Source organism: Aricia agestis, chromosome Z, assembly GCF_905147365.1.
Source record: "Aricia agestis chromosome Z, ilAriAges1.1, whole genome shotgun sequence".
NCBI classification, from domain to species: domain Eukaryota; kingdom Metazoa; phylum Arthropoda; class Insecta; order Lepidoptera; family Lycaenidae; genus Aricia; species Aricia agestis.
Window position 1 is genome coordinate 30,518,469 of NC_056428.1, and position 9,126 is coordinate 30,527,594.

At 34.7% G+C, this 9,126-nt stretch overlaps 1 protein-coding gene across 1 annotated transcript in view; it reads right to left on the reverse strand.

Annotated features, from left to right (window-relative positions):
- The window catches only part of LOC121739013 (alpha-1,3-mannosyl-glycoprotein 4-beta-N-acetylglucosaminyltransferase A), an 83,893-nt gene extending 76,107 nt beyond the window's left edge, over window positions 1-7,786 (reverse strand). The window contains exon 1 of the mRNA XM_042131319.1: window positions 7,669-7,786. The gene's annotated coding sequence lies outside the window, so the exon portion shown is untranslated. The remainder of the gene's footprint in view (window positions 1-7,668) is intronic.
- Window positions 7,787-9,126: the final 1,340 nt, after the last annotated feature.

Genomic DNA, 9,126 nt, shown 5'->3' on the forward strand with positions numbered 1-9,126 from the left:
AACTTAACAAGACGTGGACCTAAAAGCCCTGTATTCCTAGAAACGGACGATTTTCAAGATTGAAAAGTGACAGGAGACATAAAAATATAGTCTTAATTTAAATTCTGAAAAAATATATGTGTTAGTTAAGTTCCATTACACTATATCATGAACTTCACTAGATAGAAAAAATCCCAAAGTTACCTCTTCATTTAACGAAATTGCCATACTATGTCCAAATTATTTGGAATTTTCAGATAATTTTTGTACTGAACAGGGCCTTAAAGCGAAGCCACGTCCGCGTTGCTTCGTTGCGTTGCGGTGTCTCGCCGAATTAACGCTAAAAGCAGCCTCTACACCCCAATATTGCCCGATTAGAATGTCACACGTGTGACTTTAGGGGAGGGGGTCAGGTTTTATCATAGCCAGGCCAGGCCATTGTTTTTATTCAAACCAACTAGCAACAGACTAGTTATAGCCACGATTAAACTACTATGGTCTTAACCAGACCAGTAGCTTAGACCCTTTCAAAAAAAAGGCCTCTACACGTCGATCCCTACTTTAGCAGGAGACGGGTTCAGATGACGTGTGCACTGTGTAAGCGGCTGTACACACATATTTTATGATATGCTACATATGAAAGACGGGCGTGAGTGAGAAGAGAGAAGGACGATGTTTGATTTTTTGCGTCAGTCGCCCTCTTAATGCATTGCGTCGTTGGACGCTGTGTATTGACGAAATAACAGACACGAGAGGGAGTGGGAGAGTGCATGACATGCTGCGCTGATACTGTCTTAAATCTTAAATAATAAATTGTATTGTCCTGCGTTGTCGCAACATGTGGCATACTATGCCGTACCGTTCCAGAGAGTCTCATTACTAACTCAGCAAGCCGGACGATGGACAATTGGAAGATCTCCTTTCTTTCTTTTATTTAATTTCTTTGCGAAGTTACGTGTCTCTCGGGTAGTCCTGACATGATTATCAAAGTGTTTTTCGTGGTTGATTTTCACTGGTAACTGGTGACACAGGTATTGTAGTTACTGTAATGTAAGATGGGCCACGCACCGCATCAGAGCATTGTGTCCACGCTCTGTAGTAAACTTCCACGGTAATGATTTGTACGTTAAGCCCGAGTGAATATAATAGGACTTGCAGTGTAGAAATTCCTACGAAATTATTTTGTACAAATTTTTTAAGCACTCCAAGTCCCAATTATTCTCAATTTTTCAGTGCTATCTTGTTTTACCTTTTATGGTTCCGTAATCAGAGAGTAAAATGCGATACTATGCTGAGACCTGCCTGTATTGTGTGTGTTTGTGGCCATAGTACTACTAACCGAGCTTTGCTCGGTATTCGATAGAACACGAATAAAATGACATTTTCTAAAAATGATTCCTAGCTAGATCGATTTATCGCCCCCGAAACCCCCTATATACTAAATTTCATGAAAGCCGATTCCGAGATTCCAATTATATATATGTATATATAATTGGAATATATACAAGAATTGTATATATTCCAATTATATATTTATTAATGTATATATACATTAATAAATATATAATTGCTCGTTTAAAGATATCAGATAAGTAAAATAAAAATGAGATGAAACATTAAACAACATTTACCTAACTGATATTTTTTCAGTTTTGATATGATTTGTTATGAATGATTTTATGATCACCAGATACTGGAATAAAGATTCAATAAAAGGATCATGGGCATTTTGGTATAAGTCTCAATAGAGATAAAATATATGCCATTAGAAAGCTCTTAGTGAGTACTGAGTAGGTATAAAAGTTATATGGGGCCCAGCCCCTAGCAACTGTACTTTTTGAAATAATGTACAGTCAACGTACAAGGCCGGCGTTACCGACATAGTTTTTGTCGTCTATGTGGTAAGATTTATTTGCGCTTAGAAAGGTTACACATGTCTTGTCTTAGACAGTACACCTTAGATTTACGCTCATAGTAGTAGTTAGACCCCTCCCTCATACTGCTCACCCTTGGATGGCGGAGCAGGTAACGATGACACAACAGAAAATTTAAATAGAAGATAAGACTAGTGTGTAGACATAAGAGTGTATAAGTGTATAAATTGTATTAAGAACATAAATCCCTCAACTTAAAATCAGTACCAGAGCCCATACATTTTTGCCCATCATCATTTAAGTACTTAAAAAGTGTAGACCTCCAACTAGAAACTTGGCTATTATAGAGCTGTAACTGCCGCACTCAGTGACGAACATTAATTACTTAACTGTAATTAAATGGACAGTTTGTAAGATTCATTATGCGGGTTATGTCAAAATCTTCGTTTAATTACAGTAAAGTAATTAATATTAATATCTGAGAGCGTCAAAAAGGTTATGGATTTTAGGAAGGAACGTACACTTTTTGCACGAGTTTGATTTCCACTTTGCCGATTTTTGGAGTTTCGAACCCAAAGGGTAAAAACGGGACCCTATTACTAAGACTTCGTTGTCTGTCCGTCTGTTCGTCTGTCTATCCGTCTGTATGCCACCAAGCTGTATCTCAAGAACCGCTACAGATAGACTTCTCAAATTTTAACAGTTTGTGTATATTTGTTGTCGCTATACCAACAAATACTAAAAACAAAATAATATTAATATTAAAGCGCGGCTCCCATACAACAAACGTTTTTTTTTTTTGGCCTTTTTGCTCAAAATCATAATGACAACTTGAAATTTTCACAAAGGCCTTAAATATATGTGTAATTTATTTATTTATTTATACGTGGCAGAGCCATGCTTTGGCAAGAATGGGCCGGCTCGACCGGAGAAATACCACGTTCTCACAGAAAACCGGCGTGAAACAGCGCCTTGCGCTGTGTTTCGCCGAGTGAGTGAGTTTACCGGAGGCCCACTCCCCTACCCTATTCCCTTCCCTACTCTCCCCTATTCCTTTCCCTTCCCTTCCCATCCCTACCAACAACGCACCTGCAGCTCTTTTGATGCTGCGTGTGTCCATGGGCGTCGGAAGTTGCTTTCCATCAGGTGACCCGTTTGCTCGTTTGCTTTTTTATATAAAAAAAAAAACACTTCATGCAAATATTTACATAGGCGGGCTTAATGCCTAGTGGCATTCTCTACCAGCAAACCTTAGGGTGATGATGAGAATGTTCAATAGGCGCATTCTAAAACAATATTACTTAGTAATAACTTTTATTTTAAATACATTTTATTAAAATAAACCTACTACCTGATTCGACAATATACTTAATAATAATATTAAAAAAAAAAAATTTAAAGGGGGCTCCCTTACAAAAACACAATTTTTGGCCTATTTTTGTAACGGTACGGAACCCTTCGTGCGCGAGTCCTACTCGCACTTGGCCGATTATTAACTATTTTGTTGTTTTCCTCGTGTTTGTAGTCTACATTATTTTGTTGTTGATTGTTGAATGCTTTTGTAACCCAGACACTAATTGGTATTTTAATTAATCCTAAGGGGCTTTTATTAATTTACTTAATTACATTTTCGGGCTATTTTTGTTATTTATAATGTTTGTATTTTGTATTGACGTAACTTTCAAAGTTGTTGACTGATGGCTGGTTTTCATTATTTCAATCCAGTGATCTAATCCAGCGCTGGATTGCTGCTGGAATAGTGTAAACTTGCACTGGAAAGTAATTGAGTGTATTCCAGTGCATTCGAGTACCTACCAGTTTACATTATTCTAGTAGCAAACTAGCACTGAATTGGATCAGTAGATTGAAATAATGTTAACCAGAGATGTTCCGTGTCGTATTTAATGCTATCGTTATACTAGTAAAACCGTTATAGTGAAAGAATATCCAAAAGTGTGTATACTGTATAACTAAGGCGAGGACAAACCCCATTTTGTTGTTATTTATTGACTCCCGGTTTACCTAGTTCCAATATAATAACGAAGTGTTAAAAAATATGAGATATAAAGCACAATATTTAAAAGGGTTTAAATCATAAACATTTTAATAAAACGTAATACTTTGGCTGTAATTAATTTACAAACCCACCTCCGACAAAAATCTTTATCATCGGAATATAAGTATTAACTAGGACAGGGGTCACCAATTAGTTTCGCTCGGAGTCCGTTTTAAGACATGAAATGACCTTAGCCGTTCACACATTTTTTTTTTTAAATACTAAAGAAAGGAACTTAATTACGGAAATTACAAAGGTATTTTTAGATATCAATGAGAAAAGTAACCATTTTTTGTAGCTAATTATCTCTCTGAAGTTTAGAGTGAAATATTGGTGCAAGCTATAGATATTGACATTAAATCCTGGAGATGTTGAAGTCCTAAGATGAACGAAGATCATCTTCGAACATGCTCGGTCCGCACACAATGGGTGGGCGCGGCGGTCTGGATGTGGACCGCGGTCCGCCATTTGGTGACCCCTGAACTAGGATAACATACATTTTATTTGAATAAATTGTTAGTGAATCTATATTAAAAACGTCTGAAATCTGAACCGAAAAAATTTTTTTCTTAATATTTATTTCCAAAGATATTTAAAAACACATGAAAAATAAGATAGAGAAGATCCGCCCTTCGAAACTACAATTTTATGCTAAGCTAAAATGAATCTTATTGCGATGTGTACTTATACGACTTCGGTTGTGTGCAAGGTTATCGTTTTGGAATTGAGGTAAGTGCCGATTTCGCTGATTTAACAGACGTGATTTAACAGTTAAAATACAGTATTTCTATAAGTTTTAGTGCACAACATGTAAGATCATTTCAATTATAATCTAATGTTGGAGCTAGATTTTTTTTAAAGTATTTTAAATAATCCAACTAAAACCCGCGACAGTTTTGTGATTTTTGCTGTAAAGGGTTGAGAATATCACCTGTTTATGGATTGTATTGAAGTCTTAACGGTATGAAAAAAATACAATGTACTATTGAGAAAGTCGTCTTTACAATGTTGGAATTACTTTTTACCACTTTAATATGAAATAGTTGAGTAAAAAAATATGTAACTCGTCAAAATTTTTGAGAAAATGGGCAAATAATTGCTGTTAATTTCGGCAACTTGGAACTGTAATTCATAAAAAGAAAACGACAGATATAATCTATAGATAAAATGCTATCTAATGCGAGAAAAAATAAAAAAACAAATTGTGCCAAAAAACACGATTCAAAACAACCTAAATCTCACATGACAAGGCTGCCTTGCGGCGAGTAATATAATGTGAGATTTAGGGTGTTTTGTGGTTTTTGGCACAATTTGTTTTTTTTTTTCTTTTTTCTCGAATTTTTTTTCGCCAGGATATCTATATATATAAAACTCAAAGGTGACTGACTGATTGACATAGTGATCTATCAACGCACAGCCCAAATAACTGGACGGATCGGGCTGAGGCATGCAGATAGATGTTATAACGTTGGCATCCGCTAAGAAAGGATTTTGATAAATTCCAACCCCAAGGGGTTCAAATAGGGGATGAAAGTTTGTAATATAATAATACTTCTTAACGCGAGCGAAGCCGCGGGCAAAAGCTCGTTTTTATCATAAAATTATAATATTATCCATTTCTTTTCCAGGTCATAGATAAATCAAATAATGGATATTTATTTACCTATGACCTGGATACCATCAATGACCTGGAAAGAAAAACATAAAGCATATTTTTGCTATAGCCAGGGGCTTATTAAATTGTTTCTTTTAAGATTCCGTAGTTTAACCTCAAAATAATCCACGTTGCCCTTATTGCTTCATGAAAATTGAAAACATTTACGGTCTGCTTAAAGTATGTACCTAAAGACAAAAATATATGTATATAAAAAACCGTAACAAACAGGAAAAAGTGTTTTATAAAAAAATCGGCCAAGTGCCAGTTGGACTCGCCCATTAAGGGTTCCGCAGCAGCAATGTTTATTTTTACGAAATTAAAAGGTACCTATTTGATTTATTTTTTATAAATATTTCATGTAAGTTTTTGAAAGTTAAATTAAGGTTAACAATTTATGACGTACTTACTTATAAAAAAACTACTTGGTAGATCTCATTCAAACCAATTTTTTAACCCCCGACAAAAACAAGGGGTGTTATAAGTTTGACGTGTCTGTCTGTCGGTCTGTCTGTCTGTCTGTGGCATCGTAGCATCCAAACGGATGGACCGATTTTGATCTAGTTTATTTTGTTTGAAAGCTGACTTATTTGAGAGTGTTCTTAGCTATAGTTCATCATCATTAGCCTGCTCCGTGCCGAAAAATCGCGGTTCATCTGGTTCGTGAAGGGCCGATTAGCAACTTGCAGTCGTTGGCTGGGCTTTATTGCATTCTAGTTCGTGACATTTATGAATATTTACACATTAATGGAAAGTAGACCTGGTGCTGCAGCATCACCTGGTAATCAATATGATACCCAACTCCTCACCAACTTTGAGCAATGGTTTCGTGTTTGGGCTCATTTTAATTGCGACAACTAGCAAGACGTAGATAACCAATAAATTTTTGCATGCTGCTGCTGCAGCATCACCTGGATTCTATAGGAGCCGAGCTCGATATGAACCCAAAGTTGAGGTTTCATATTTGGACTCATATTGACGGCCTCATCCAAAAGGACATACCTAGATGGTCTTCATTGAGATATAATATGATCCTGTTGATAGGAATTATTCTGCACTATAACCAACACAAGTTTAAAAAGTATGAAATAAAATTAAATTAAGAAATTTAAAAAAAAGTAATAAAATAATATATTTTACTGACTTTAAGTTTAAATAATTCCTAAGTGTAAAGTGATATTTTAGCCCATAATTGTTGTCAAGGTGTGTCGGGGGACCACTAATGTAGATGTTTGATTTCCCATAACATTATAGTTTAAGGATCAGTTTTCAGCGAACCAAATCGAGACAATCAGTGACATGGCGATACAAAATGCAAAAGACACTGTTGGCGGTCCCCCGACACACCGTGGCAACAATTATGGACTAAAATATCACTTTACACTTAGGAATTATTTAAACTTAAAGTCAGTAAAATATATTATTTTATTACTTTTTAAAGTTGTTTAGAGGGGGTTTTTTAAATTTCTTAATTTAATTTTATATTGTAGTGTACCGTACATCATAATATATTTTTTTAGACTTGTCATACTTTAGAAGAAGAAGAGAGGGGGGGGGGGGGGGGGGGGGGGGGAGCGGGACACGTTTTACCACTTTGGAAGAGTCTCTCTCGCAAACTATTCAGGTTCGAAAAAAATATAGTTATATTTTGAAACCTCAATATGATTTTTGAAGACCTATCCAAATGCAAAGGTTAGATAAAAAAATGTTTTTGTTTCAGTTGCACCTATGGGGACCCCTAAAATTTTTAATATTTTTTCCATATTTGTATCAAAATCTTAATGCGGTTCACAGACGACATCTACTAATACCAAGTTTTGATAGTATATCTTTATCTAGTTTCGGAGAAAAGTGGCTGTGACAAACGTACTTACAGACGGACAGACGACAGACATGACGAATCTACAAGAGTTCCGTTTTTTGCCATTTACCTACGGAACCCTAAAAAGCTCGATATCGAGCTGCTGACGTTAGCAAATTCGTAAACAAGGCGTTATTAAAAAGTTCGCGAGCACACAGGGTATAAATAACATCAGATAAAACCTTGAACACGTAAATAAAAATACTTTTTTTCGCACAACCGGCGTGTTTATTTTTTTACTTACCTTACAAAATTATTCACATGGTACTTGAAGTTTCAGTCCGAACTGTAGTGTGTAATGTCGTGACACTAATAGCTAAATTGAATTATGAATACACTGTACATTAGTAAACAACGTTTCCACGACCGGCTCCAGGGGTGTTACTGTTACGATCGAAGACAGTGACAAGTGAGTGAAGTTGGCTAGAGTACAATCGCCAACTTCACACAAAGGGTGGCTTTGGATTGTATTCGGGAATTCCTGTTTCGCAGCTGCCTCTTCCAAGCTGATTTTGCTACAATAGACATATATTTAGTAATAATATCTTACAATTCACTACGTTAGAATTCCTAACATTTAAAAAGAAAAAAAAATAACATTTTTTGAAAATACATGCTGTATAATATTATTATGATGCAATAAATAGGAAAAATATTACAAACAAAATTTTCAGATAAATCAATTCATATTACTTACTTAATTAAATTAAAAAATATATTTACACGCACTTAAATACATGATATTATATTTTAAAACATTACATGAAAATGATTATCTTTATATAACCTACTTAATAAAAATTACATTATGTATTTTTATATTGTTTACAAAAATGTGCATATTACTGCTATCTCTTAGCAATATAGAGAACTTGCTGTATATCGAGACTCGAGAGTCATGACCCGAGACTTTCTGTTCAGTGCACCAAGCCAACTGGTAGACGAAGTTAGTTAGCTCTATAAGTAATAGATGGCGCTTTTTGTCATGAGGCTATACTCCGTTTTGATTATTTTTGATTTAAGGATAATAAAAACTAAAGAAAAGTAACTCCGTCAAAAAACATGTTCTACAATATTGTGTACTATCAAAAATGTGCACACATTTTCAATACGCAAATTGCCGATCCGGGCATCCGTATGGGTATGAAGACGGCATTTTTTTTGAGTTCCCAGCATTGTTCTCATAGAAAAAGTTGTTCATTTTGACGGTCTCATTTGATGGTTTCAAGGATAACGGTGTTTACACAAACACAAGGGATTTACATTGAGGTCAAATAAAAAAACGGAGTGTTAAACTCCGATTTTTTAAATAGTAAAATTATACAAGTATTAGGGGTATAAATGATTAAAGTACTGTAACTTAAATTTAGGTAGACTTTGAAACATAATCTTTACTATCCTTAACTTATAAAATACTTCCTGTTAGTGTAATATAATAAGTAGTATACTTTTTTAAATCTTGAATTTATGTAGAAATGTTATTATTATGTACTTATTAAGTTTGTATTTTTCTTTTGTAAGCGACTAAAAATGTTGTCAACATATTTATATTTTTATTAATTATTACCAGAACAACGTTCAAAAGACTTATGATGTGTGCAAGTGATTAAAAAGAAATGACGTCATAATAAAAGATATATTATCATTGTTTTGTTTCCTACGAATGTCAATGACAAACAAAAAAATTATGTAAAAAGTTACA